The following is a 27850-nucleotide window of genomic DNA, read 5'->3' as shown; positions in this document are numbered from 1 at the left end:
AGGTCTCTCTACATAAAGGGGTACTTCTGTTTGTGACCTTGTGCCAGTGTGCGTCAGAAAGAGGCACAGACCCTGGTGCTGGTTACTGGATTGTAAGGCCTTGATGCAGCTAAAGTAAAGGTCATCTTCTGTAATACAGGGCTGAACTTTAAATAAATAGTGCACAAAATGTGTGTACAGCTTTTACTATTTACATCCTGAAATTTCACAGCAGGTGCATTATCATTCACAACATCTGGTATCAGTATTATTAAAAAAAAACACTTGAAACAAGCTCAGAAATCATAAAATTGCATGCGTAATATCCTTACTTGTTTGCCCTCATTACATACTTCACTGTGACAACCTCAAAGATTTTGTATATTTGAAAACCTTAGGGATGTCAAACATTTTAAAATGCCAAAAGACTGATTTATGGGGCTTTTGCTGTGTTTGTTTTTTAAATAAATTATTAGAACTGAGTGTGTGTGTGTGTGTATATATATATATATATATATATATATATATATATATATATATATATATATATATATATATAGTTTTATATATATAGTATATATATATATATATATATATATATATATATATATATATATATATATATATATATATATATATATACACTGTATATATACAGTATATATATATATATATATATTTATATAGTAAACAAATATACTTGTACTCACACCTCAGTATACAAGTATACCTCAGAACTGAGTGTGTATGTATGTGTGTGTGTGTGTGTGTGTGTGTGTGTGTATATATATATATATATATATATATATATACATACAAATGGACTTGTACTCACACCTCAGTATACAAGTATACCTCAGAACTGAGTGTGTATGTATGTGTGTGTGTGTGTATATATATATACATACAAATGGACTTGTACTCACACCTCAGTATACAAGTATACCTCAGAACTGAGTGTGTATGTATGTGTGTGTGTGTGTATATATATATATATATATATATATATATATATATATATATATATATATATATATATATATATACAAATGGACTTGCACTCACACCTCAGTATACAAGTATACCTCAGAACTGAGTGTGTATGTATGTGTGTGTGTGTATATATATATATATATATATACATACAAATGGACTTGTACTCACACCTCAGTATACAAGTATACCTCAGAACTGAGTGTGTATGTATGTGTGTGTATATATATATATATATATATATATATATATATATATATATATATATATATATATATATATATATATATATACAAATGGACTTGCACTCACACCTCAGTATACATCCACCAGGGTGAATAGATTAATCCATGTAGAGTAAAATCCACACTCACTGGACTTGTACAAATGATAAATATTATTTATTGCTGTAATGTTTTATAGCACTCCAGCCCCATTGATCTGAAGAAGGGGCTGCAGTGCTCCGAAACGTCACAGCAATAAATAATATTTATGGTTTGTACAAGTCCATTGAGTGCAGATTCTAATTAATATATCATTAAAGGAAAGGGTCCTATTAAGAAAATAGGGAAAGTATGCTCTTTCTACACATAGCATTTATGTTTCCACTTAAAATGTAACTTTTACTGGTTATTGTTAAAAAGGCAGCAGAGGCACCTCTGAGGAAGCGTATAAGTGAAACGCAACCGCGTTAGGGGCATCGTGTTCTATTTTTAACCTGCACTCTGTTAATTTTTGACCAATTTAACTGACCTATCTAAGTTGTTTCAATACGTGGTGTACTTTATTGGAGGGAAGGATGGGGATGGGTATTACAGCATATCAAGAATATTAAGTAACAAGTGGCTTATCTACCCTAATATAGGGCAATACAGGATACAGATCCTAAATAGAGGCTCTTGCATTTACTATATTTTGTTTTCTGTCCTCCCCTATATTTTACCCTTTTACCCTCAAACGTGATAAAAACTAATTGCTTAGCAACTTTGAAATATTTGTTTACAAGTCATAATTATAGAGTTGCGTTTTTAAATGAATCTCTGGCACGCTAGATACAATCTAGTTTCTGCTGCCTTTTTAACAATAACCAGTAAAAGTTACATTTCTCCAACATTGGTGTGTCCGGTCCACGGCGTCATCCTTACTTGTGGGATATTCTCTTCCCCAACAGGAAATGGCAAAGAGTCCCAGCAAAGCTGGTCACATGATCCCTCCTAGGCTCCGCCCACCCCAGTCATTCTCTTTGCCGTTGCACAGGCAACATCTCCACAGAGATGGTTAAGAGTTTTTTGTAGTTTTATTCTTCTATCAAGTGTTTGTTATTTTAAAATAGTGCTGGTATGTACTATTTACTCTGAAACAGAAAAGGATGAAGATTTCTGTTTGTAAGAGGAAGATGATTTTTAGCAGACAGTAACTAAAATCGATTGCTGTTTCCACACAGGACTGTTGAGATGAAGTAACTTCAGTTGGGGGAAACAGTTAGCAGTCTTTTCTGCTTAAGGTATGACTAGCCATATTTCTAACAAGACCATGTAATGCTGGAAGGCTGTCATTTCCCCTCATGGGGACCGGTAAGCCATTTTCTTAGTTAAACATAAAAGAATAAAGGGCTTCAAAAAGAGCTTAAAAACTGGTAGACATTTTTCTGGGCTAAAACAATTGCTTTACTAGGCATATTATGCAGATTCTAACTAATTATTGGTATTATAATCTTGGGGAACGTTTAGAAAAACGGCAGGCACTGTGTTGGACACCTTTTTCAGATGGGGGCCTTTCTAGTTATAGACAGAGCCTCATTCTGGGACTGTATAGGGGTTAAATGTAAAAACGGCTCCGGTTCCGTTAATTTAAGGGTTAAAGCTCTGAAATTTGGTGTGCAATACTTTTAATGCTTTAAGACACTGTGGTGAAATTTTGGTGAATTTTGAACAATTCCTTCATACTTTTTCACATATTCAGTAATAAAGTGTTTTCAGTTTGAAATTTAAAGTGACAGTAACGGTTTTATTTTAAAACGTTTTTTGTGCTTTGTTGACAAGTTTAAGCCTGTTTAACATGTCTGTACCATCAGATAAGCTATGTTCTATATGTATGAAAGCCAATGTGTCTCCCCATTTAAATTTATGTGATAATTGTGCCATAGTGTCCAAACAAAGTAAGGACAGTAATGCAACAGATAATGATATTGCCCAAGATGATTCCTCAAATGAGGGGAGTAAACATGATACTATATCATCCCCTACTGTGTCTACACCAGTTATGCCCACACAGGAGGCCCCTAGTACATCTAGTGCGCCAATACTTATTACCATGCAACAATTAACGGCTGTAATGGATAACTCCATAGCAAATCTTTTATCCAAAATGCCTACTTATCAGAGAAAGCGCGATTGCTCTGTTTTAAACACTGAAGAGCAAGAGGACGCTGATGATAACTGTTCTGACATACCCTCACACCAATCTCAAGGGGCCATGAGGGAGGTTTTGTCTGATGGAGAAATTTCAGATTCAGGAAAAATTTCTCATCAAGCTGAACCTGATGTTGTGACATTTAAATTTAAATTAGAACATCTCCGCGCACTGCTTAAGGAGGTGTTATCTACTCTGGATGATTGTGACAATTTGGTCATTCCAGAGAAATTATGTAAGATGGACAAGTTCCTAGAGGTTCCGGTGCCCCCCGACGCTTTTCCTATACCCAAGCGGGTGGCGGACATAGTAAATAAAGAGTGGGAAAGGCCCGGCATACCTTTTGTTCCCCCCCCTATATTTAAGAAATTATTTCCTATAGTCGACCCCAGAAAGGACTTATGGCAGACAGTCCCCAAGGTCGAGGGGGCGGTTTCTACTCTAAACAAACGCACTACTATTCCTATCGAAGATAGTTGTGCTTTCAAAGATCCTATGGATAAGAAATTAGAGGGTTTGCTTAAAAAGATTTTTGTACAGCAAGGTTACCTTCTACAACCAATTTCATGCATTGTTCCTGTCACTACGGCAGCGTGTTTCTGGTTCGAGGAACTAGAAAAATCGCTCAGTAAAGAATCTTCGTATGAGGAGGTTATGGACAGAGTTCAAGCACTTAAATTGGCTAACTCTTTTGTTTTAGATGCCGCTTTGCAATTAGCTAGATTAGCGGCGAAAAATTCAGGGTTTGCTGTCGTGGCGCACAGAGTGCTTTGGCTAAAGTCTTGGTCAGCGGATGTGTCTTCCAAGACAAAATTGCTTAACATTCCTTTCAAAGGTAAAACATTATTTGGACCTGATTTGAAAGAGATTATTTCAGACATCACTGGGGGAAAGGGCCACGCCCTCCCACAGGATAGGTCTTTTAAGGCTAATAATAAGCCTAATTTTCATCCCTTTCGCAGAAACGGACAAGTCTCTAATTTTGTATCCTCTAAGCAAGAGGGTAATACTTCACAACCCAAACCAGCCTGGAAACCAATGCAAGGCTGGAACAAGGGTAAGCAGGCCAAGAAGCCTACCACTGCTACCAAAACAGCATGAAGGGATAGCCCCCGATCCGGGACCGGATCTAGTGGGGGGCAGACTTTCTCTCTTTGCTCAGGCTTGGGCAAGAGATGTTCAGGATCCTTGGGCGCTAGAAATAGTTTCTCAAGGTTATCTCCTGGAATTCAAGGAACTACCCCCAAGGGGAAGGTTCCACAGGTCTCAATTATCTTCAAACCAAATAAAGAGACAGGCATTCTTACATTGTGTAGAAGACCTGTTAAAGATGGGAGTGATACATCCAGTTCCAATAAGAGAACAAGGAATGGGATTTTATTCCAATCTGTTCATAGTTCCCAAAAAAGAGGGAACATTCAGACCAATTTTGGATCTAAAGATCCTAAACAAATTTCTCAGGGTACCATCGTTCAAAATGGAAACTATTCAAACGATCCTACCTACTATCCAGGAAAATCAATTTATGACTACTGTGGATTTAAAGGATGCGTACCTACATATTCCTATCCACAAGGAACATCATCAGTTCCTAAGGTTCGCTTTTCTGGACAAGCATTACCAGTTTATGGCACTTCCATTTGGATTAGCCACTGCTCCAAGGATTTTCACAAAGGTACTAGGGTCCCTTCTAGCGGTTCTAAGACCAAGGGGCATTGCAGTAGTACCTTACTTGGACGACATCCTGATTCAAGCGTCGTCCCTGTCAAAAGCAAAGGCTCATACGGACATCGTCCTAGCCTTTCTCAGATCTCACGGATGGAAGGTGAACAAAGAAAAAAGTTCTCTGTCCCCGTCAACAAGAGTTCCCTTCTTGGGAACAATAATAGATTCCTTAGAAATGAGGATTTTTCTGACAGAGGTCAGAAAATCAAAACTTCTAAGCTCTTGTCAAGTACTTCATTCTGTTCCTCGTCCTTCCATAGCGCAGTGCATGGAAGTAATAGGATTGATGGTTGCAACAATGGACATAGTTCCTTTTGCACGAATTCATCTAAGACCATTACAACTGTGCATGCTCAGACAGTGGAATGGGGATTATACAGACTTGTCTCCGACGATTCAAGTAGATCAAAAGACCAGAGATTCACTCCGTTGGTGGCTGACCCTGGACAATCTGTCACAGGGAATGAGCTTCCGCAGACCAGAGTGGGTCATTGTCACGACCGACGCCAGCCTAGTGGGCTGGGGCGCGGTCTGGGAATCCCTGAAAGCTCAGGGTCTATGGTCTCGGGAAGAGTCTCTTCTCCCGATAAACATTCTGGAACTGAGAGCGATATTCAATGCTCTCAGAGCTTGGCCTCAACTAGCAAAGGCCAAATTCATAAGGTTTCAGTCAGACAATATGACGACCGTTGCATATATCAATCATCAGGGGGGAACAAGGACTTCCCTGGCGATGAAAGAAGTGACCAAGATAATTCAATGGGCGGAGGATCACTCCTGCCACTTGTCTGCGATCCACATCCCAGGAGTGGAAAATTGGGAAGCGGATTTTCTGAGTCGTCAGACATTCCATCCGGGGGAGTGGGAACTCCATCCGGAAATCTTTGCCCAAATAACTCAATTATGGGGCATTCCAGACATGGATCTGATGGCGTCTCGTCAGAACTTCAAGGTTCCTTGCTACGGGTCCAGATCCAGGGATCCCAAGGCGACCCTAGTAGATGCACTAGTAGCACCTTGGACCTTCAACCTAGCTTATGTATTCCCACCGTTTCCTCTCATCCCCAGGCTGGTAGCCAGGATCAATCAGGAGAGGGCCTCGGTGATCTTGATAGCTCCTGCGTGGCCACGCAGGACTTGGTATGCAGACCTGGTGAATATGTCATCGGCTCCACCATGGAAGCTACCTTTGAGACAGGACCTTCTTGTTCACGGTCCATTCGAACATCCGAATCTGGTTTCCCTCCAACTGACGGCTTGGAAATTGAACGCTTGATTTTATCAAAGCGTGGGTTTTCAGATTCTGTAATAGATACTCTGATTCAGGCTAGAAAGCCTGTAACTAGAAAAATGTACCATAAAATATGGAAAAAATATATCTGTTGGTGTGAATCTAAAGGATTCCCATGGAACAAGATAAAAATTCCTAAGATTCTATCCTTTCTACATGAAGGTTTGGAGAAAGGATTATCTGCAAGTTCTCTGAAGGGACAGATCTCTGCTTTATCTGTTTTACTTCACAAAAGACTGGCAGCTGTGCCAGATGTTCAAGCATTTGTTCAGGCTCTGGTTAGGATCAAGCCTGTTTACAGACCTAAATCTAGTTCTTTCAGTTCTTCAAGGGGTTCCGTTTGAACCCTTACATTCCGTAGATATTAAGTTATTATCTTGGAAAGTTTTGTTTTTGGTTGCAATTTCTTCTGCTAGAAGAGTTTCAGAGTTATCTGCTCTGCAGTGTTCTCCGCCCTATCTGGTGTTCCATGCAGATAAGGTGGTTTTGCGTACTAAGCCTGGTTTTCTTCCGAAAGTTGTTTCCAACAAAAATATTAACCAGGAGATAGTTGTACCTTCTTTGTGTCCGAATCCAGTTTCAAAGAAGGAGCGTTTGTTACACAATTTGGACGTAGTCCGTGCTCTAAAATTCTATTTAGAGGCTACTAAAGATTTCAGACAAACATCTTCCTTGTTTGTTGTTTATTCTGGTAAAAGGAGAGGTCAAAAAGCGACTTCTACCTCTCTTTCCTTTTGGCTTAAAAGCATTATCCGATTGGCTTATGAGACTGCCGGACGGCAGCCTCCTGAAAGAATCACAGCTCACTCCACTAGGGCTGTGGCTTCCACATGGGCCTTCAAGAACGAGGCTTCTGTTGACCAGATATGTAAGGCAGCGACTTGGTCTTCACTGCACACTTTTGCCAAATTTTACAAATTTGATACTTTTGCTTCTTCGGAGGCTATTTTTGGGAGAAAGGTTTTGCAAGCCGTGGTGCCTTCCATTTAGGTGACCTGATTTGCTCCCTCCCTTCATCCGTGTCCTAAAGCTTTGGTATTGGTTCCCACAAGTAAGGATGACGCCGTGGACCGGACACACCAATGTTGGAGAAAACAGAATTTATGCTTACCTGATAAATTACTTTCTCCAACGGTGTGTCCGGTCCACGGCCCGCCCTGTTTTTTTAATCAGGTCTGATGAATTATTTTCTCTAACTACAGTCACCACGGTATCATATGGTTTCTCCTATATATATTTCCTCCTGTCCGTCGGTCGAATGACTGGGGTGGGCGGAGCCTAGGAGGGATCATGTGACCAGCTTTGCTGGGACTCTTTGCCATTTCCTGTTGGGGAAGAGAATATCCCACAAGTAAGGATGACGCCGTGGACCGGACACACCGTTGGAGAAAGTAATTTATCAGGTAAGCATAAATTCTGTTTTTAAGTGGAAACATAAATTCTATGTGTAGAAAGAGCATACTTTCCCTATTTTCTTAATAGGACCCTTTCCTTTAATGCTAATGTTGTTACATGCTCGTAGCACACTCCTGACCAGTTACCTCTTTCTTTAATTCAATTTAGATAACAAGGTCTGTCAGGAGAAAATAAATATCTGTTTTCCTCCCTATAACTGTGGGATCACTCTCTTTCATTTTGTTATCTAATTAATATATATATCTATGAAAATAAACATTACGTTGTGAACTATCAGATTCAAATGAGTTACTGCAATAATGTTCAAAATGAATTGAGCATTGATTAACCTGAATTATTCAATGTTTCATTAGCGGCCGTTCTTTCCATTTATATCTATAGTTTTGTGAGGTGCCCAATGCGTGAGATCTCACAATCAAACGGTAAACCCTAGCAACAAGGAAAACAACCATTAAAACCGCAACACACTTTGCAAAATGGTTTATGAAGATGTCGAAAAATATTCATGACTGTTTTATTATGGCAAACATAGCCTGACCGGATAAAACAAAAGGTGTCTTAAGGAGGTGGCTATGGGCATTCCGGAGTTGTGGTTGGGATTTTTCACTAACATTTAGGCGCAGCATGCAGAATTCATAAAGACCCTATTGCCCCTGTGAAATATCTTGTCTTGTGGATGTCTCTCGCTATTTCAAAGCTGACGATAATATCTTGTTTTTATTTTTTTTTGTAATTGGATTCTAACGTTTTGAATGTGTTATTGTGGTGCCAGTATCCATCACAGTGGATCTCCTTCTATGCACCAAGAATTGAAAGGAATAGAGATAGATGTGACTCCATTGATTATAATAGAGAGTGACTTGCAACTTATGCCTGTGATGAGAGTCTGCAATATTTTTTTCTCACTATATTAGCTTCACAAGTGAGTTTTCCTGACTCTAGGACATTATGTTCTTATTTCTATTTCTAATGATTATGTTTAGATATAAAAAAAAGTCACAGACTTTTTGTTTTTACATTTACATTGCTGGCAAAATGAGTAAACAAGCTGAATATTTTAATGGTATACTGATGATATATCTAACATTTCATACCCACACATATTAATCTGAAAAGTTAATTAGTGTCCTTCATCAACTAATTGCTCAATAAAAACAATACAATTACATTGTCGCAAGCTGCACGTAAATAGTTTATTTTTATGAAGCTTTATTAAAAATTATGATGCAGGCAAAAAAAATGTAACAATTTGTTCATCAAAACATAGAACTTATAAGGCAACAAAATGGGTAGCAAAACAATTTGAGAATACGGTCTCTCAGCATTTCTATCTTCAACTAGGAAATACACTTCAAAGATTTGCAGACATATAACAGCAGCACATCACTTATATATTCCTTACACTATAGGTAATACTGGAAATACTTTCTATACCAGAAATAACAAACTTGTGCATCATCAAGAGGCATTATATGCATCCCGGATACCCCTTATAGAATAGTAGTCATCTATACAGTGAGTTGATTGGTTGTGTAGATGAAAATAATTTTTATTTTAAACTCTTGGCTGCAAGAGTGGTTACAATGTGCTATATAGCAATGTGTTACAATCCTTTCTGGGGTCCAGTTGAGTAAAGTACTCTGGCATTGTTTATATTCTAAGCTAATTCTACATGACTGGACAATTGATTTTATATTTTTTTATGAACCAAAAAGTTATGCTTGTCTAGCACGTCTCTTTTCTGTCGTTTTTTTTATAGCCCATAATACATTCTAATTTGTACTGATTTTTTAACATAATTTATCCTTTTTTTTTTTTTACAGGTTTTTGTATTACACTGTGTCAGGAGAATTGGCTCATATACTTTCCAATTACTGAGAAATACCCATGGAAACTTGAAAAAGGTAACCTTTGTAACTGTTTTAGTATATATGTTAATATAAAATAAGTGTATGCAATATGCAAATGTTTCACAGGTTAGGACATGGAAGCCACAAATCTCAAACTTTACCCAGTACATGCTGTTGATGATTAATGCAGTCAGGGCTTGATTTCTTTGTGCACTTAGACAACCACCTATTATAGTATTATAGTAATCATTACTTTTATTTATAAAGCCCCAACCAGCTACACAGAGCTGAGCAATGAAAACATACCTATGTTTAAAAATAAATCTATACATAGCAGTAATTATCAGCTGAGGAGGTGCACAAGGGAAGAAGTACAAATAATTGTTTTTTATATCCTGAAACAAGGTGTCTGGACAGTACGGAATGACGTTTATGAAAGCTTCAACCATCAATTCGGGGTTTGTTTGTCACACTGCATTATATATGACAGCAAAAAGCTCCAAAATTGTGCAGGGTATCTGTGTCTGAGAATAAACTGTGAGAAATATTTTAGTGTGTTATTTTGTGCAATATTGCATTCATGTACTACTCAATATCATTGTTTGCAGGGTGTCATGTATTTAGTGACGTAAATCAGGAGTACTTTTTAAAGTTATGTCAAGGCATAGATCAAGTATGTATTTTAAAAAAATCGTAATGGTGTCCAAATGCACCAGAATAGCTTTTCAATAAATGCTACTGTTCAATACATTCTCTCTTGTACTAAAACTGATCTGATGCAGACTTCTGGTGGGTGGACCTTGGCAGATGGCATAGGTTTGTGCTGATCACTCAGCTTCTCTCTATGTGCAGACTGAACACACAGTAGTTTTCAATGGAAGAAAATTCCCCATTTGGCTTTTTCTCCCCCCCCATGAGTAGGAGAGAGCGGAGGTGTTGACGAGTACATCGTCTCCTCAACCATCAAAGTCAAATGCTCTGCTGTGGGAATGTTCCATGTTTCCAATTGTAAGCAAGGTCTGCACAAATGGCTCCAGACGTTTCTAGATACCTTATGACTGATTTCGAATATCACTCAAGAAGGAGAAACTTATGTTTTGTAGGGTTGATGAAAATAGTAAATAATCCAAACAGAGGTAGCAAAATACATTGACATATCCTGCATGCTTAAAGGGACATGAAACCCAACCTTTTTCTTTCATGATTCAGATAGAGAATACAATTTTAAACAGCATTCCAATTCACTTCTATTATCTAATTTGCTTCATTCTTTAGATATCCTTTGTTGAAGAAATAGCAATGCACATGGGTGAGCAAATCACACGAGGCATCCATGTGCAGCCACTAATCACCAGCTACTGAGCCTATTTAGATATATTTTTCAACAAAGGATATCAAAAGAATAAAGACAACATACATCCAAAAATAGTTTTTTTTATATACATATATATTTCAATTTGCTGTCCATCGCTGTGTGATTTACCCTCTTCGCTGCGCTAGGTTCTCATGAAGCTCATTTGCGTGCGCTGGTATTACTAAGTGGAGCGCAAATAACGCCCGTTGCAAAATCAAAATTTTGGACTCCAATTGTAAAAAAAATAATTAAACTTGCATGATTCAGATAGAACCATTTTAAGACACTTTTAAATTCACTTCTTTTTCCAAATGTGTTTCGTTCTCTTAGTATCCCTTGTTAAAAAATGAATACGCACATATTATACACTAGTGGGAGCTGCTGCTAATTGGTGTCTGCACATATTTGTCTCTTGTGATTGGCAAAAAATATATTTTCAGCTTCCTGTCAGTAGTGCAATGTTGTCCCTTCAGCAATGGATAACAAAATAATGAAGAAAATTTGATAATAGAGTTAAATTGGAAAGTTGTTTAAAATGGTATATTCTATCTGAATCATAAAAGAAAAATTTTGGAGTTTACTATCCCTTTAAGATTTCAAAAGTATGTTTGTTTTTGTTTTTATTCTTTGTTAAAGTGATGGTAAACTCTCCCCTTTTTAAAATCAGATCAGGAATGTTAGTGATATTTTAGATGGAGTTTAATTCCTCAGTTGTAATGAAAATGCGTTATGTTACTTTTTAATATAGTTATGTCATTGAAATACCTTGCGCTCTGCCACTCACTTCAAAAGACAATTTTTCTGTGAGCTATTGGTTCGAATTGTTCTTCAATTAGCGCTCTCCCCATATGGCACTTTTGTTGTAGCTAGAGCGCTGATTGGACAACAGTTCAAACCGTTAGCTCACAGAAAAAAATATTTTTTAAGTGGGCGGATGAGCACGGGGATATTTGAATTAAAGGGGCACTAAACCCAAAAATTTTCTTTCATGATTCAGATAGAGAATACAATTTTAAACAACATTCCAAAAGTTTTTTTAGTATATTAATGTGACTTCAGAACAATAATCAATTTTTAATTGAGCAGTGGGATTGGTTATCCTTAAAAGAGCAGTGAAATATTTCTGTAAATAGGAATTGTTAGTAAAATGTTTTGATTTAATAACTCAGAAACAAATATTTAGAAATGCTGTTATTATCAAGAATCTCTTGAGTTGTGAATGGTCTCTGAAAGATGGGAGGCTTTGTTATTTTTTTCTCTCTGATATTTTATTCTGAAGTGCTTGAAAAAAATTGTTTAAAAAGAGGAAAAGTGAAGAGAGAAAATAAACCCTATGAAATGAATCTTATATATGAATTGTTATAATATTTTTATAGTGAATGTAAAATAGAGAGAGGGAGACGGGAAGAAAAGAAGAGGGAAGGAATGATAGAGAGTGAAGTAAGTTTACTTATAGGTTTTTTCTTTAATGATTTTGAAAGAGCCTTCAATTTTAAACAACTTTCAAATTTACTTCTCTTATCAAACTTGCTTAATTCTCTTGATTTCCTTTGTTGAAATGCTTATCTAAATAGGCTCAGTAGCTTCTGTTTGGTGGATGCATATAGATTCCTTGTTTATCAACCATGTTCATTGCTGTTTCTTCGACAAAAAATATCTAAAGAATGAAGAAAATTTGATAATAGATGTAAATTGGAATGCTGTTTAAAAGTATATTCTCTTTCTGAATCATGAAAGAAAAATTTTGGGTTGTGTGTCCCTTTAATATAATTTATAAAATTAATTCACCAAACTTGTTAGTGGAAAAAAAAATTCTTGCACATGTGCAGTGCCACTGGTACCTCAGAAAGTGTGCATACAGAACGAATGTTAACAATTTGATAATGTAAGTAAATTGGAAAAACTATTTAAACTACATACTCTATCTGAAATATTAAGTTTAAAAGGACCTAAAACCCAACATGTTTTATTCATTAATTCAGGTAGAGCATACAATTTTAAACAACTTTCCAATTTACTTCTATGATTAACTTTTCTTTGTTTTCTTGTTATCATTTGTTAAAAATCAGGAAGCTAAGCTCAGGAGTGTGTTATACATTAGCAAAATCACTAGATGGTAGCACTATTTCCTGTCATGTAGTGCTGCAGACGTGCACGTTACCTATCTGGATATCTCTTTAACAAAGAATAACATGAGAACGGTGTAAATTTGATAATAGAAGTAAATCTTTCATATTTGAAGCGTCATACTGTCATAATTGAGACTCCTGAAATGAGATATTAAATTGGAAGGTAAACTGGTAGAATATGTTGTTCATGTATTGGCCAGAGCAGAGAAATGGAATTTGGCTTATTCTGTCAAATTGTCAAAATAACATAATTTATGTAAGAACTTACCTGATAAATTCATTTCTTTCATATTGGCAAGAGTCCATGAGCTAGTGACATATGGGATATACAATCCTACCAGGAGGGGCAAAGTTTCCCAAACCTCGAAATGCCTATAAATACACCCCTCACCACACCCACAATTCAGTTTAACGAATAGCCAAGCAGTGGGGTGATAAAGAAAGGAGTAGAAAGCATCAACAAAGGAAATTTGGAAATAATTGTGCTTTATACAAAAAATCATAACCACCATAAAAAGGGTGGGCCTCATGGACTCTTGCCAATATGAAAGAAATGAATTTATCAGGTAAGTTCTTACATAAATTATGTTTTCTTTCATATAATTGGCAAGAGTCCATGAGCTAGTGACATATGGGATATCAATACCCAAGATGTGGAGTCTTCCACTCAAGAGTCACTAGAGAGGGAGGGAATAAATAAAAACAGCCATATTCCACTGAAAATAATAATCCACAACCCAAAAAAAATAAGTTTATTTCATTTTTGAAAGAAAAAACTTAAATCAAAAGCAGAAGAATCAAACTGAAACAGCTGCCTGAAGAACTTTTCTACCAAAAATTGCTTCCGAAGAAGCAAATACATCAAAATGGTAGAATTTAGTAAATGTATGCAAAGTTGCTGCTTTGCAAATCTGATCAACTGAAGCTTCATTCTTAAAAGCCCACAAAGTGGAGACTGATCTAGTAGAATGAGCTGTAATTCTCTGAGGCGGGGTTTGACCCAAATCCAAATAAGCTTGATGAATCAAAAGTTTCAACCAAGAAGCCAAGGAAATAGCAGAAGCTTTCTGACCTTTCCTAGGACCAGAAAATAAAACAAATAGACTGGAAGTCTTCCTGACATTTTTAGTAGCTTCCACATAATATTTCAAAGCTCTTACCACATCCAAAGAATGTAAGGATCTCTCCAAAGAATTCTTAGGATTAGGACATAAAGAAGGGACAACAATTTCTCTACTAATGTTGTTAGAATTCACAACCTTAGGTAAAAATTGAAAAGAAGTCCGCAAAACTGCCTTATCCTGATGAAAAATCAGAAAAGGAGACTCACAAGAAAGAGCAGATAGCTCAGAAACTCTTCTAGCAGAAGAGATAGCCAAAAGGAACAACACTTTCCAGGAAAGTAGTTTAATGTCCAAAGAATGCATAGGCTCAAATGGAGGAGCCTGTAACGCTTTCAGAACCAAATTAAGACTCCAAGGAGGAGAAATTGATTTAATGACAGGCTTAATACAAACTAAAGCCTGTACAAAACAGTGAATATCAGGAAGTATAGTAATCTTTCTGTGAAATAAGACAGAAAGAGCAGAGATTTGTCCTTTCAAGGAGCTTGCAGACAAACCCTTATCCAAACCATCCTGAAGGAACTGTAAAATTCTAGGAAATCTAAAAGAATGCCAGGAGAATTTATGAGAAGAACACCATGAAATGTAAGTCTTCCAAACTCTATAATAAATCTTTCTAGAGACAGATTTACGAGCTTGTAACATAGTATTAATCACTGAGTCATCAAAACCTCTATGACTTAGAACTAAACGTTCAATTTCCATACCTTCAAATTTAATGATTTGAGATCCTGATGGAAAAATGGACCTTGAGATAGTAGGTCCAGCCATAACGGAAGTGGCCAAGGCGGGCAACTGGACATTTGCACCAGATCCGCATACCAAAACCTGTGTGGCCATGCTGGAGCCACCAGCAACACAGAAGACTGTTCCATGATGATTTTGGAGATCACTCTTGGAAGGAGAACTAGAGGCGGGAAGATGTAAGCAGGATGATAACACCAAGGAAGTGTCAGTGCATCTACTGCTTCCGCCTGAACATCCCTGGACCTGGACAGGTATCTGGGAAGTTTCTTGTTTAGATGAGAGGCCATGAGATCTATCTCTGGAAGACCCCACATCTGAACAATCTGAGAAAACACATCTGGATAGAGAGACCACTCCCCTGGATGTAAAGTCTGGCGGCTGAGATAATCCGCCTCCCAATTGTCTACACCTGGGATATGCACCGCAGAGATTAGACAGGAGCTGGATTCCGCCCAAGCAAGTATCCGAGATACTTCTTTCATAGCTTGGGGACTGTGAGTCCCACCCTGATGATTGACATAAGCCACGGTTGTGATATTGTCTGTCTGAAAACAAATGAACGGTTCTCTCTTTAGCAGAGGCCAAGACTGAAAAGCCCTGAGAATTGCACGGAGTTCTGAAATATTTATTGGTAATCTCGCCTCTTGAGATTTCCAAACCCCTTGTGCTGTCAGAGCTCCCCAAACAGCTCCCCAACCTGAAAGACTCGCATCTGTTGAGATCACAGTCCAGGTTGGCCGAACAAAAGAGGCCCCTTGAACCAAACGATGGTGATCTATCCACCATGTCAGAGAGTGTCGTACATTGGGATTCAAGGATATTAATTGTGATATCTTTGTATAATCCCTGCACCATTGATTCAGCATGCAAAGCTGTAGAGGTCTCATGTGAAAACGAGCAAAGGGGATCGCGTCCGATGCTGCAGTCATGAGACCTAAAACTTCCATGCACATAGCCACTGAAGGGAATGACTGAGACTGAAGGTGCCGGCATGCTGCGACCAATTTTAAACGTCTCTTGTCTGTTAGAGACAGAGTCATGGACACTGAATCTATCTGGAAACCTAAAAAGGTGACCCTTGTCTGAGGAATCAAGAAACTTTTTGGTAAATTGATCCTCCAACCATGTTTCCGAAGAAACAACACTAGTTGATTTGTGTGAGATTCTGCAGTATGTAAAGACTGAGCTAGTACCAAGATATCGTCCAAATAAGGAAACACCACAATACCCTGTTCTCTGATTACAGATAGTAGGGCACCCAGAACCTTTGAAAAAATTCTTGGAGCTGTTGCTAGGCCAAATGGAAGAGCAACAAATTTGGTAATGCTTGTCTAGAAAAGAGAATCTCAGAAACTAATAGTGTTCTGGATGAATCGGAATATGAAGGTATGCATCCTGCAAGTCTATTGTGGACATATAATGTCCTTGCTGAACAAAAGGCAGAATAGTCCTTATAGTCACCATCTTGAAAGTTGGTACTCTTACATAACGATTCAAAATTTTCAGATGCAGAACTGGTCTGAACAAATTTTCTTTCTTTGGTGCAATGAATAGGTTTGAACAAAACCCCAAACCTTGTTCCTGAGGAGGAACTGGCATTATTACCCCTGAAGACTCCAGGTCTGAAACACACTTCAGAAAAGCCTGAGCTTTTACTGGATTTACAGGGATGTGTGAGAGAAAAAATCTTCTCACAGGAGGTCTTACTTTGAATCCTATTCGATACCCTTGAGAGACAATGCTCTGAATCCAATGATTTTGGACTGATTTTATCCAAAAATCCTTAAAAAACCTTAATCTGCCCCCTACCAGCTGAGCTGGACTGAGGGCCGCACCTTCATGCAGACTTAGGGGCAGACTTTGGTTTCCTAAATGGCTTGGATTTATTCCAATTTGAGGAAGGCTTCCAACTGGAAGCAGATTCCTTGGGAGGAGGATTGAGTTTTTGTTCCTTATTCTGACGAAAGGAACGAAAACGGTTAGAAGCCTTAGATTTACCCTTAGGTTTTTAATCCTGAGGCAAAAAAACTCCTTTCCACCAGTGATAGTTGAAATAATAGAATCCAACTGAGAACCAATTAAATTATTACCTTGGAAAGTAAGAGATAGTAATCTAGATTTAGATGTCATATCAGCATTCCAAGATTTAAGCCACAAAGCTCTTCTAGCTAATACAGCTAAAGACATGGATCAAACATCAATTTTGATAATATCAAAAATGGCATCACAAATAAAATGATTAGCATGTTGCAGTAAGCAAACAATGCTAGATATGTCAAATCCAATTCATGCTAAATTTTCCAACCAGAAAGTTGATGCAGCCGCAACATCACCCAAAGAAATAGCAGGTCTGAGAAGATGACCTGAATATAAATAGGCCTTCCTTAGATAAGATTCAAGCTTCCTATCTAAAGGATCCTTAAATGAAGTGCTATCTTCCATAGGAATAGTGGTACGTTTAGCAAGAGTAGAAATAGCCCCATCAACTTTGGAGATCTTTTCCCAAAACTCTATAGATTTTGCTGGTAAAGGATACAATCTCTTAAACCTTGAAGAAGGAATAAAGGAAGTACCTGGTTTATTCCATTCCCTAGAAATCATATCAGAAATAGCCTCAGGAATGGGAAAAACCCCTGGGGAAACCAAAGGAGGTTTAAAAACAGCATTTAAACGTTTATTAGACTGAACGTCAATAGGACTGGTTACCTCAATATCCAAAGTAATTAACACTTCTTTTAATAAAGAACGCATATACTCTATTTTAAATAAATAAGTAGATTTGTCAGTGTCAATATCTGAGGAAGGATCTTCTTTTTCAGATAGATCCTCATCAGAAGAGGATGAATTATTATGTTGTTGGTCATTTGAAATTTCATCAGCTAAATGAGAAATTTTAAAAGACCTTTTACGTTTATTAGAAGGTGGAAATGCAGACAAAGCCTTCATAATAGAATCAGAAACAAATTCTTTAAAATTTACAGGTATATCATGCACATTAGAAGTTGAAGGAACTGCAACTGGCAATGTACTATTACTGATGGCTACACTATCTGCATGTAAAAGTTTATTACGACAACTATTACAAATGACATTCGGTGGAATAATTTCTACAATTTTACAACAAATGCACTTAGCTTTGGTAGAACCGATGTCAGGCAGCAATGTTCCAGCAGAAACTTCAGAGACAGGATCAGATTGGGACATCTTGCTCAATGTAAGAGATAAAACAACATATAAAGCAAAATTATCTATTTCCTTAAATGACAGTTTCAGGAATGGGAAAAAATGCAAAAGCATAGGCCTCTTGATAGAGAAGAAAGCAGGAGGCAAACATCAATGGGGTATTGAAATAATGAAAAAAAATTGGCGCCAAGTATGACGCACAACGTAACGTAAACTTTTTTGGCGCCAAAAATGACCGGAAATGACACACTTGCGTCACTAATGACGCCGCTGTGTGAAAGGTCTCGGCGTCACGTTTGACGCCGGAAATGACGAAGTTGCGTCATAAACTTATCTTTTCGCGCCAAAAATGACGCAATAAAGTCTAGCATTTGACGCACCCGCGGGCCTAACACCTGCAATTGCAAAAAAGTAGTCAAATAGAAAAAAAGACTTAACCCCAGGTAAGAAATACATTTCTTAAAGTGTTTACATTCCCAAATATGAAACTGACAGTCTGCAGAATGAAATACATGAACCTGACTCATGGCAAATATAAGTACAATACATATATTTAGAACTTTATATAATTGCATAAAGTGCCAAACCATAGCTGAGAGTGTCTTAAGTAATAAAAACATACTTACCAAAAGACACCCATCCACATATAGCAGACAGTTATTAGTAGAGGTAATGGTAAATTGAGAGTATATTGTCGATCTGAAAAGGGAGGTAGGAGAAGAATCTCTACGACCAATAACAGAGAACCCATGAAATAGACCCCCGTTAGGGAAATCATCGTATTCAATAAGTGATACTCCCTTCACATCCCTCTGACATTCGCTGTACTCTGAGAGGAATCGGGCTTCAACAATGCTGAGAAGCGCATATCAACGTAGAAATCTTAGCACAAGCTTACTTCACCACCTCCATAGGAGGCAAAGTTTGTAAAACTGAATTGTGGGTGTGGTGAGGGGTGTATTTATAGGCATTTTGAGGTTTGGGAAACTTTGCCCCTCCTGGTAGGATTGTATATCCCATATGTCACTAGCTCATGGACTCTTGCCAATTACATGAAAGAAATAGAGGTTTTGGGGTGAAATATTAACCACAGCCATATGTTGTTTGTGTTCTAACCAGGAGCTGAGCACACAACCTATTATCTCACATATCACAGCTGTCACTCAGTTCTATTTGTCTGAAATCTGCAAGAGTCTCTTGAAAGACTGAATCTCACTTGGCTCTAGAATCAGGTGTTATTTTCTTACATAAACAAGCTTAGATTGACATTTCCTGCAAGTGAAACTACAGTGCTGAGCATCAAATTGCAGAGAGCAATTCACAACCTCAGTGGGGAAAAGCTGAGCTGGCATCTAGAAGTACATCCACTAGACAATTAGAAAATCAATTCTTTAAATCTCATCTTCCTTTTAACATATAACATTTGAATGAAACTGCTATATACTGCATATATAAAGTAGTGTTTGCTTTTGGAACCTATGTATGAATTGAGCTGTAGCAGGAAGGTCAGCTGCATTATTGTTGTGATTAGTGATGTTTATGCGTGATTTGTACAATAAACCTGTTGCTCTCCAAGACCAGAGATATCTGTGTGTGAATCTCACAAGGGTTTGAACAGATGCATTATGGGTGTAGTGGCCTGTGGGTTTGGCTAATTTGTATTTGTGTCAAAGTGCTTCTTATTTTTATCTGTTTTTTTTTTTTTTTTTTTTTTACCAGTTTATTAAACAATAGCATTAGTACAAAACAGTTGAAACTTCTTGTAATGATACACAAACTTATACAGTACCATGATGCTTTTCTGCTTACAATGGTATTTTTGTGGGGTGGTTTTGTAACATAGCAAAAAGAAAATAATACAATGTTCATATTGCAATTATATGTTAACATTTCTATATATGATAATTCAATTTATTTCCCTTAATAACAATGTTATATATATTAAGTTAACTACAAACCTTGTAAGGAAATATGCTATAATAAAGCACTACTCAAATGCCAAAATCACTTTTAGATTCCATCTTATGTTGTGAGCCTCTCTGTAATATAGGTATCCTATAGGTATCCCATAGTTTCTTCATTTTTTTCTTTAATTTTTAACTTTGATTCAGCAAGTAGCATTTGTAGGTGTTTGATGCTTCCTAATGTCATCCAGTATTTCAGGGGTAATGTCAGTGTGTGTTTTGTCCATTTGGAGGTGTTCAGTAATAAGTCAAAAGCTGTTCTGGGTGACATTTTAACTGTGGAATTCAACACATGAAAGATGGCCAGGCAGATGTGTTGTTAAAGGGACAGTCTACTGTTGTAAATAGACAGAGAGAGAGCGCCCTAGATACTAGAATACCCAGCTAACACTAAAATATCCCCTCCAGGATATAAAATGTGAACAAGACAAAAGTTAAAAAGAAAAGTGTCAGTGCTAATAAGCTAGGGTAGGGTGAAAATAATGACTAGTAATATTGTGCCTAGATTAACAACTGAATAATATAAGCAATATTGAGTCCTGACAAAAATATAGAGATAAGGGATGATATAAAACTTGGAGGTTGGGAACTGAATAAGGCTAATTTCAAGAAGATATCAGTATAGCTCAGTTATAAACTAATAAATACAATTCTATACAAATTAGATGCCAGATAGTGTACAATTTAAAACAGTTGAGACAATTTATTAAAATACATATAAAAGAGGGGACGTCTCCCCAGATGTCCGTGAATATTATGGCCAATGGACTAACTAGGATATATAGTAGCAAAATTATTTAGAAGTGTCCAAAATATAGATCGAAAAAAATAAGTAAAAAATACCTTGTGAGGATAAGGTAGTGCTGGCAATGGCACTCTTAGAAATTCCTCTGTTTAACCGCAAAAAACCTGCTATACAGATTAGAGATGCTCTCCCTTTAAGAGAAATAGCGGTCTATGCACTTGGCTGTATATACAGTAGAGGTGGTGACGTAGGGATTCTTAAGCAATATTGCTTATTTTCGTGTTGTGGTTCTGAGCAGCCGTTCTGAGTGAATATGATGCTTCCTAGCTGGAGATCCGTCGGCATGTGCTCCTCGCAAGTGCAGCTGACAGCTGTGTATCTCAGCTGAATGTAATCAGCGTCTCTGTAGATCCGCCGTACAATGTTAGGGTCAGAGGGCACCAAATGTAAGGTGCAAAGTATGCAAATACTATTCCGTTTTTTGTGGCGCAAAGGTAGCTGTAAACAAGCCAAATGTCCAGAAAGCCAGATTGAAAGTAGAGTTAAAAAAGTAAAATATCCATTTCTTTCATGTAATTAGCAAGAGTCCATGAGCTAGTGACGTATGGGATATACATTCCTACCAGGAGGGGCAAAGTTTCCCAAACCTTAAAATGCCTATAAATACACCCCTCACCACACCCACAATTCAGTTTTACAAACTTTGCCTCCCATGGAAGTGGTGAAGTAAGTTTGTGCTTGATTCTACGTTATATGCGCTTCGCAGCAGGCTTGAGCCCGGTTTTCCTCTCAGAGTGCAGTGAATGTCAGAGGGATGTGAAGAGAGTATTACCTATTTGAATACAATGGTCTTCCTCTAGGGGATCTATTTCATAGGTTCTCTGTTATCGGTCGTAGAGATTTCTTCTCCTACCTCCCTTTTCAGATCGACGATATACTCTTATATACCATTACCTCTACTGATTCTCGTTTCAGTACTGGTTTAGCTATCTACTATATGTAGATGAGTGTTCTGGGGTAAGTAAGTCTTATTTTTTGTGACACTCTCAGCTATGGTTGGGCACTTTATATGTAAAGTTCTAAATATATGTGTTTAAACTTATATTTGCCATGATTCAGGATAATCAGTATTCCTTCATTCAGACTGTCAGTTTCATTATTTGGGATAATGCATATGAATAATAATTTTTTTCTTACCTTGAAAATTTTCAATTGACTTTTTTCCCTGCGGGATGTTAGGCTCGCGGGGGCAGAAAATTCTTCAATTTATTGCGTCATTTTTGGCGCCAAAAATTTGTCATTTCCGGCGCCGTAGTTGACGCCGGAAGTTTGTTACGTCATTTTTTGACGCATGTGTGTTCAGACGTTTTTTTGCGCCAAAAAATGTGGGCGTCGTTTTTGGCATCAGAGGATGTGGCGTCATACTTGGCACCAAAAAATATGGGCGTTGTACTTAGCGCCAATAATGTGGTCATCATACTTGGCGCCAAAAATGTGGGCGTCATACTTGTTCCACTTTTTCTCACATTATTTAAGTCTCACTTTTTTGTTGCTTCTGGTTGCTAGAGGCTTGTTTGTTTTGCATTTTTTCCCATTCCTGAAACTGTCATTTAAGGAATTTGATAATTTTGCTTTATATGTTGTTTTTTTCTATTACATATTGCAAGATTTTTCGTACACTGTTCCTGTATCAAAACATGCTGAGGGATTCCAGTTGACTGAGATCAGTCCTACCAAAGCTAAGTTCATTTATTTTAAATGTTATAAATGTTTATCTTTAGCTATGGTTTGTAATAAGTTATCATGATAAACTTTTACATGCAGAATCAATTAGTATTTATGCTTTATATATTGCTATTCTTTTTACATCTTATGTACAAGATATACTTAGAAAATTTATAAGAACATTTTTCTGATTCTATTTTAAAGGCTTTGTCTGACATCCCGCCTTCTAATAAAATTTTTAGGTCTTTTTCAAACTTCTTTTTTAGTTGATGAAGTTTCAAAATGACCAACAACATACTGAATTATCCTTCTCTGATGGTGTTTTTTCTCATTCAGAATTTTTTCTTCATCAGATATTGACACTAACAAATCTACTTTTGTATTTTTTAAGAGAGTACATTTGTTCTTTGTTCAAAAGGTGTTGATTATTTTGGATATTGAAGTAACTAGTTCTTTTGATTTAAAGACTAGCTAACATTTAAATTCTGCTTACTTATCTTCTGTGGTTTCTTCAGAGGTTTTTTTCCCAGTTCCTGATACTAGGGAATGGAATAGGCAGTTAGTTTTCAGTTTTGAGGAAAGATTCCCCAAGTTAATGGGGCTATCTCTATATCTGCTAAATATACTATTATTCTTATAGCAAATAGTATTTTTTTTTTCCTTCAGATGGTCATATCTTATTTAAGGAAAATTATTTTCAGGTACTTTTCTTAGACCTGTAATTTATTTGGCTGATGTTGCAATTGCTTCATCTTTCTGGTTGGATACTTTAAGCTCAAGTATCGGATTATGATTTGTTTAGCATTGTTAAAAGGACAAAATCTACTACTCATTTGGAGTTCAGACTAAGTGCTTTTGCATTGTCTTGTTTTCTTGCATTTGTTGATTGTGCAAGTCCAGTATGTTGACTGGTCCTTTAACTTAATTAACATGCTAATAATTTCATTTGTGTTGTCATTTTATTAAATATTTTCGCAAATTAGGTTTAATCTATGTCTTTAGCTATTTTAGCTAGAAGAACTTTGTGATTTCAATCTTGGAATGCTAATTTGATTTTTAAAATCCATATTTCTTTTTTCCAAGATAATCAATTATTTGGTTCATAATTGGATTTAATTCTTTAACTGTTACTATGGGCTTTAAGATTGAGTTCTAAGACTAAAACTTTAAGCTTATATTAGTTTTCTGTTCTTACTAAGGAATGGAGTCCTGAATTCTTCCCCAAGTAACATGTTTATAATTGGAAGTTTTTGTCTTCATTCAATTAAGCCTTTTAAGAGTCTGCTCCCCAAATTTTCATGTAGGTGCGGTTCTTATTCCAGCTTGGCTGGTAGGGGGCAGGTTAAGACTTTTTTTAAATTTGTTTGGTTCTATTCGGTCCAAACTTCTTAGACTTTGGGTACAGAATAGGATTCAGAGCAAAACCATCTGTGAGAAGTCTTTTTTCTCTACGTATTCCAGCTATTCCAGTAAGACTAACACTTTCCTGAAGTGTGTTTCAGACCTATATGTTTTGGGTACTGGTGAAGCACGGCTGGTCACCCGTTGGGGCTCAAGCGCTGCTCAGACCTGGAGTCTTCTGGGGTATTTATTCCAGTTCCATTTTTAGGAACTGGGTTTTGGGGTTTTATTCAAGAGTATTCATTGTTCCAAAGATAGAAAATCTTTTTGAATTGTCATATAAATGTACCATCTTTTAGAATGTTGTTTATATGGTCTATTCTGCCTTTTTGGTCAGTGATGGCATTATTTGTTTACATTAGATACAATAGATGCATATCTTCATTTTCTGTTTTCATTCAGATTATTTTTATTTTCTGAGATTCTCTTTTGTTGACAAGCATTACCAATTTGTTGCTTTTCCTTCTGGTCTAGCGACAGCTCTAAGAATCTTTTCAAGGTTCTCAGTGTTCCTTATTTGGACGGTATTGTGGTACTGGCTCAGTCTTTTCATTCTGTGGAATCTCATACGATTCAACTTTGTTGTTTCTTCAAGACATGGTTAGAGGATCTTTTTATCAAAAGCTCCTTGATTTCTCACACAAGGGTCACCTTTTTTAGGTTTCCAGATAAATTGTGTCAATGTTTTTGTCTCTAATAGACAAGTGACAAGTTTATTGGGTTCCGTTTGTCGGAACTTTCAGTCTATTATTTTCTTCAAGTTGCTATATATGCATGGAAGTTTTAGGTTTCATGGCTGCAGCATTGGATTTGATTTCCGTTTGCTCATTTAGGAAACCTTTCCAGTTTCTTATACTGAATAATGGTGCAGGAATTCTAGGATATCACTTTTTGAATCCTAATGTTTAACTATCTTTGATTCGGTGGTTAAGATCACCATCATTTAGTTCTACAGGTCTCTTCGGTTCTTTCAACCTGGACCATGATCTCTACAGATGCGAGTCTTTTAGGTTGGGAGGCTGTCTGAGGATCTCTGTCAGCACAAGGGGTTTGGAAATCTCAGGAGGCGAGATTACCATTTCATATTTTTGGAACTCCGTGCATTCTCAGAGTTCTTCAGTTTGGTTTCTTTTGAAGAAGAGACGTTTATTGTTTTTTCAGACAGACAATGTCACAACTGTGGCGTATGTCAATCATCAGGGTGGGACTATCAGTTCTTAGGCTGTGACAGAAGTATCTTGGATATTTGCTTGGGCTAAATCCAGCTCCTATCTAATTTCTGTGGTCTTTTTCCACAGGTATAGACAATTGGGAAGCGGATTATCTCTGTTAATCAAGCTTTACATCCGGGAGAATGGTCCTTTTACCCAGATATGTTTTTCAATTTTTCAGATGTGAGGGTTTCCAGAAATAGATCTGTTGGTATCTCATCTAAAACAAGGAACTTCCCAGGGGCCTATTCAGGTCCGGGGATCCTCAGGCGGAAATAGTGTATGCATTGACACTTCCTTGGAATTATCAATCTGCCTATATTTCTTCATTTCTGGTTCTTCTTTTAAGTGTGATTTTCAAAATCATCAGAGAGCAATCTTTAGTGTGGCTGGTGGCTCTAGCATGGCCACACAGGTTTTGGTATATGGTTTTTGTTTGGATGTTCAGTTGCCAATCTTGGTTACTTCCATTAAGGCCAGACCTTATATCTTAACATTTGTTTTTTTCATCAGGAATTCAAATTATTAATTTTATGGTATGAAAATTTAACGCTTAGTACTTAGTCATATAAGTTTCTCTGACTCAGTAATTTATACTATGTTGCAGGCTAGTAGGATTTATTATCGAGTTTGGAAGATTTACATCTCATGATGCTCTTCTTATGAATTCTCTTGGCATTCTTTTAGAATTCCTAAGATTTTTTAGTTTCTTCATAAGGTTTTGTCTGCATGTTCCTTGAAAGGACAAATCTCTGCTTTTCCTGTGCTGTTTCACAGTAAGAATTGCTAAATCTTTCTGATATTCATTGTTTTGTTCAGGCTTTGGTTCGTATCAAGCCTGTCATTAAGCTATTTTCTCCTCTTTGGAGTTTTAATTTGATTATGAAGGCTTTACAGGCTCTTCTGTGTGAGCATATGCTTTCTTTGGACATTAATTACTTTCATGGAAAGTATTGTTCTTTTTAGACATCTCTTCAGCTAGAACAGTTTTTTAATTATCTGTTCTTTCTTGTGAATCTCCTTGTTCTGATTTTTCATCAGGATAAGGTGGTTTTTGCTGTCCTCATTTCAATTTTCACCTAAAGTTGTGAATTCTAACAACATTAGTGGAGAAAATATTGTCTTTTCCTTGTGTCCTAATCCTAAAAATTCTTTGGTAAGATTCTTACATTCTTTGGATATGGTAAGAGTTTTTGAAATATTATGTTGAAGCTACTCAGATTTCAGACAGACTTCTAGTCTATTTGTTATCTTTTCTGGTTTTAGGAAGGCCAGAAGGCTTCTGCCATTTCTTTGGCATCTTGGTTAAAGCTTTTGATTCATCATGCTTATTTGGAGTCGGGTTAATCCCCGTCTCAGAGGATTACAGCTCATTCTACTAGGTCAGTTTCTACTTCCTGGGCTTTTTAAGAATGAAGCTTCTGTTGATCAGATTTGCAAAGCAATGACTTGGTCTTCTTTGCATATGTTTACTAAATTCTACAATTTTGATGTTTTCTCTTCTTTAGAAGCAGTTTTTGGTAGAATAGTACTTCAGGCAGCTGTTTCAGTTTGATTCTTCTGCTTATAATTTCAGTTTTTTTCATTATAGAAATTGAAACTTTTGATTTGGGTAATGGATTAATTTTTCAGCGGAATTGGCTGTCTTTATTTTATCCCTCCCTCTCTAGTGACTCTTGCGTGGAAGTTCCACATCTTGGGTATCTGCTATCCCATACGTCACTAGCTCATGGACTCTTGCTAATTACATGAAAGAAAACATAATTTATGTAAGAACTTACCTGATAAATTAATTTCTTTCATATTAGCAAGAGTCCATGAGGCTCACCCTTTTTGTGGTGGTTATGATTTTTTTGTATAAAGCACAATTATTCCAATTCCTTATTTTGATGCTTTCGCTCCTTTCTTATCACCCCACTTCTTGGCTATTCGTTAAACTGAATTGTGGGTGTGGTGAGGGGTGTATTTATAGGCATTTTAAGGTTTGGGAAACTTTGCCCCTCCTGGTAGGAATGTATATCCCATACGTCACTAGCTCATGGACTCTTGCTAATAAGAAAGAAATGAATTTATCAGGTAAGTTCTTACATAAATTATGTTTTTTGTCCATATACACATCCCTTAGTGCAAATTCAGATTTTCCTGGGCTAGGTGTATTTGTGGACAAGATGAAAATGCAGCAGAGCAAGTAGTGGTCCTGGTCAACGCGTTTCGCCCACGTTAGGAGCTTTATCAAGACTTATCTTAGTCTACACCAAAATTGTTATTGTTTTAAAAGATAGATAATACCTTTACTACCTATTCCCCAGCTTTGTACAACCAACATTGTTATATTAATATACTTTATAACATTTAAACCTCTAAATTTCTGCCTGTTTTTAAGCCACTATAGACAGCCTCTTATCACATGCTTTTTTATTTTATTTTCACAAGAGACTGGTAATTAATGTGTGCCATATTTGGTATAGCAGAACTGCCCAAATTCTCAAAATTAATCCTAAAAACTATATATATATATATATATATATATATATATATATATATATATATATATATATATATATTTCTAAAGTAGACAATCCAATGTATTGATCTAGGCCA

At 36.8% G+C, this 27850-nt stretch overlaps 1 protein-coding gene across 3 annotated transcripts in view; it reads left to right on the top strand.

Annotated features, from left to right (window-relative positions):
- Nucleotides 1-27850, top strand: part of ENOX1 (ecto-NOX disulfide-thiol exchanger 1) — a 1465540-nt gene that overhangs the window by 273201 nt on the left and 1164489 nt on the right. For all 3 annotated transcript variants that reach the window (XM_053707980.1, XM_053707982.1, XM_053707981.1), the window contains one exon: nucleotides 9640-9720. The gene's annotated coding sequence lies outside the window, so the exon portion shown is untranslated. The remainder of the gene's footprint in view (nucleotides 1-9639; nucleotides 9721-27850) is intronic.

Source organism: Bombina bombina, chromosome 3 (genome assembly GCF_027579735.1).
Source record: "Bombina bombina isolate aBomBom1 chromosome 3, aBomBom1.pri, whole genome shotgun sequence".
Classification (NCBI taxonomy): Eukaryota; Metazoa; Chordata; class Amphibia; order Anura; family Bombinatoridae; genus Bombina; species Bombina bombina.
Note: the sequence above shows the minus strand (reverse complement) of the source record. Positions and strands in the feature narration are given on the sequence as shown.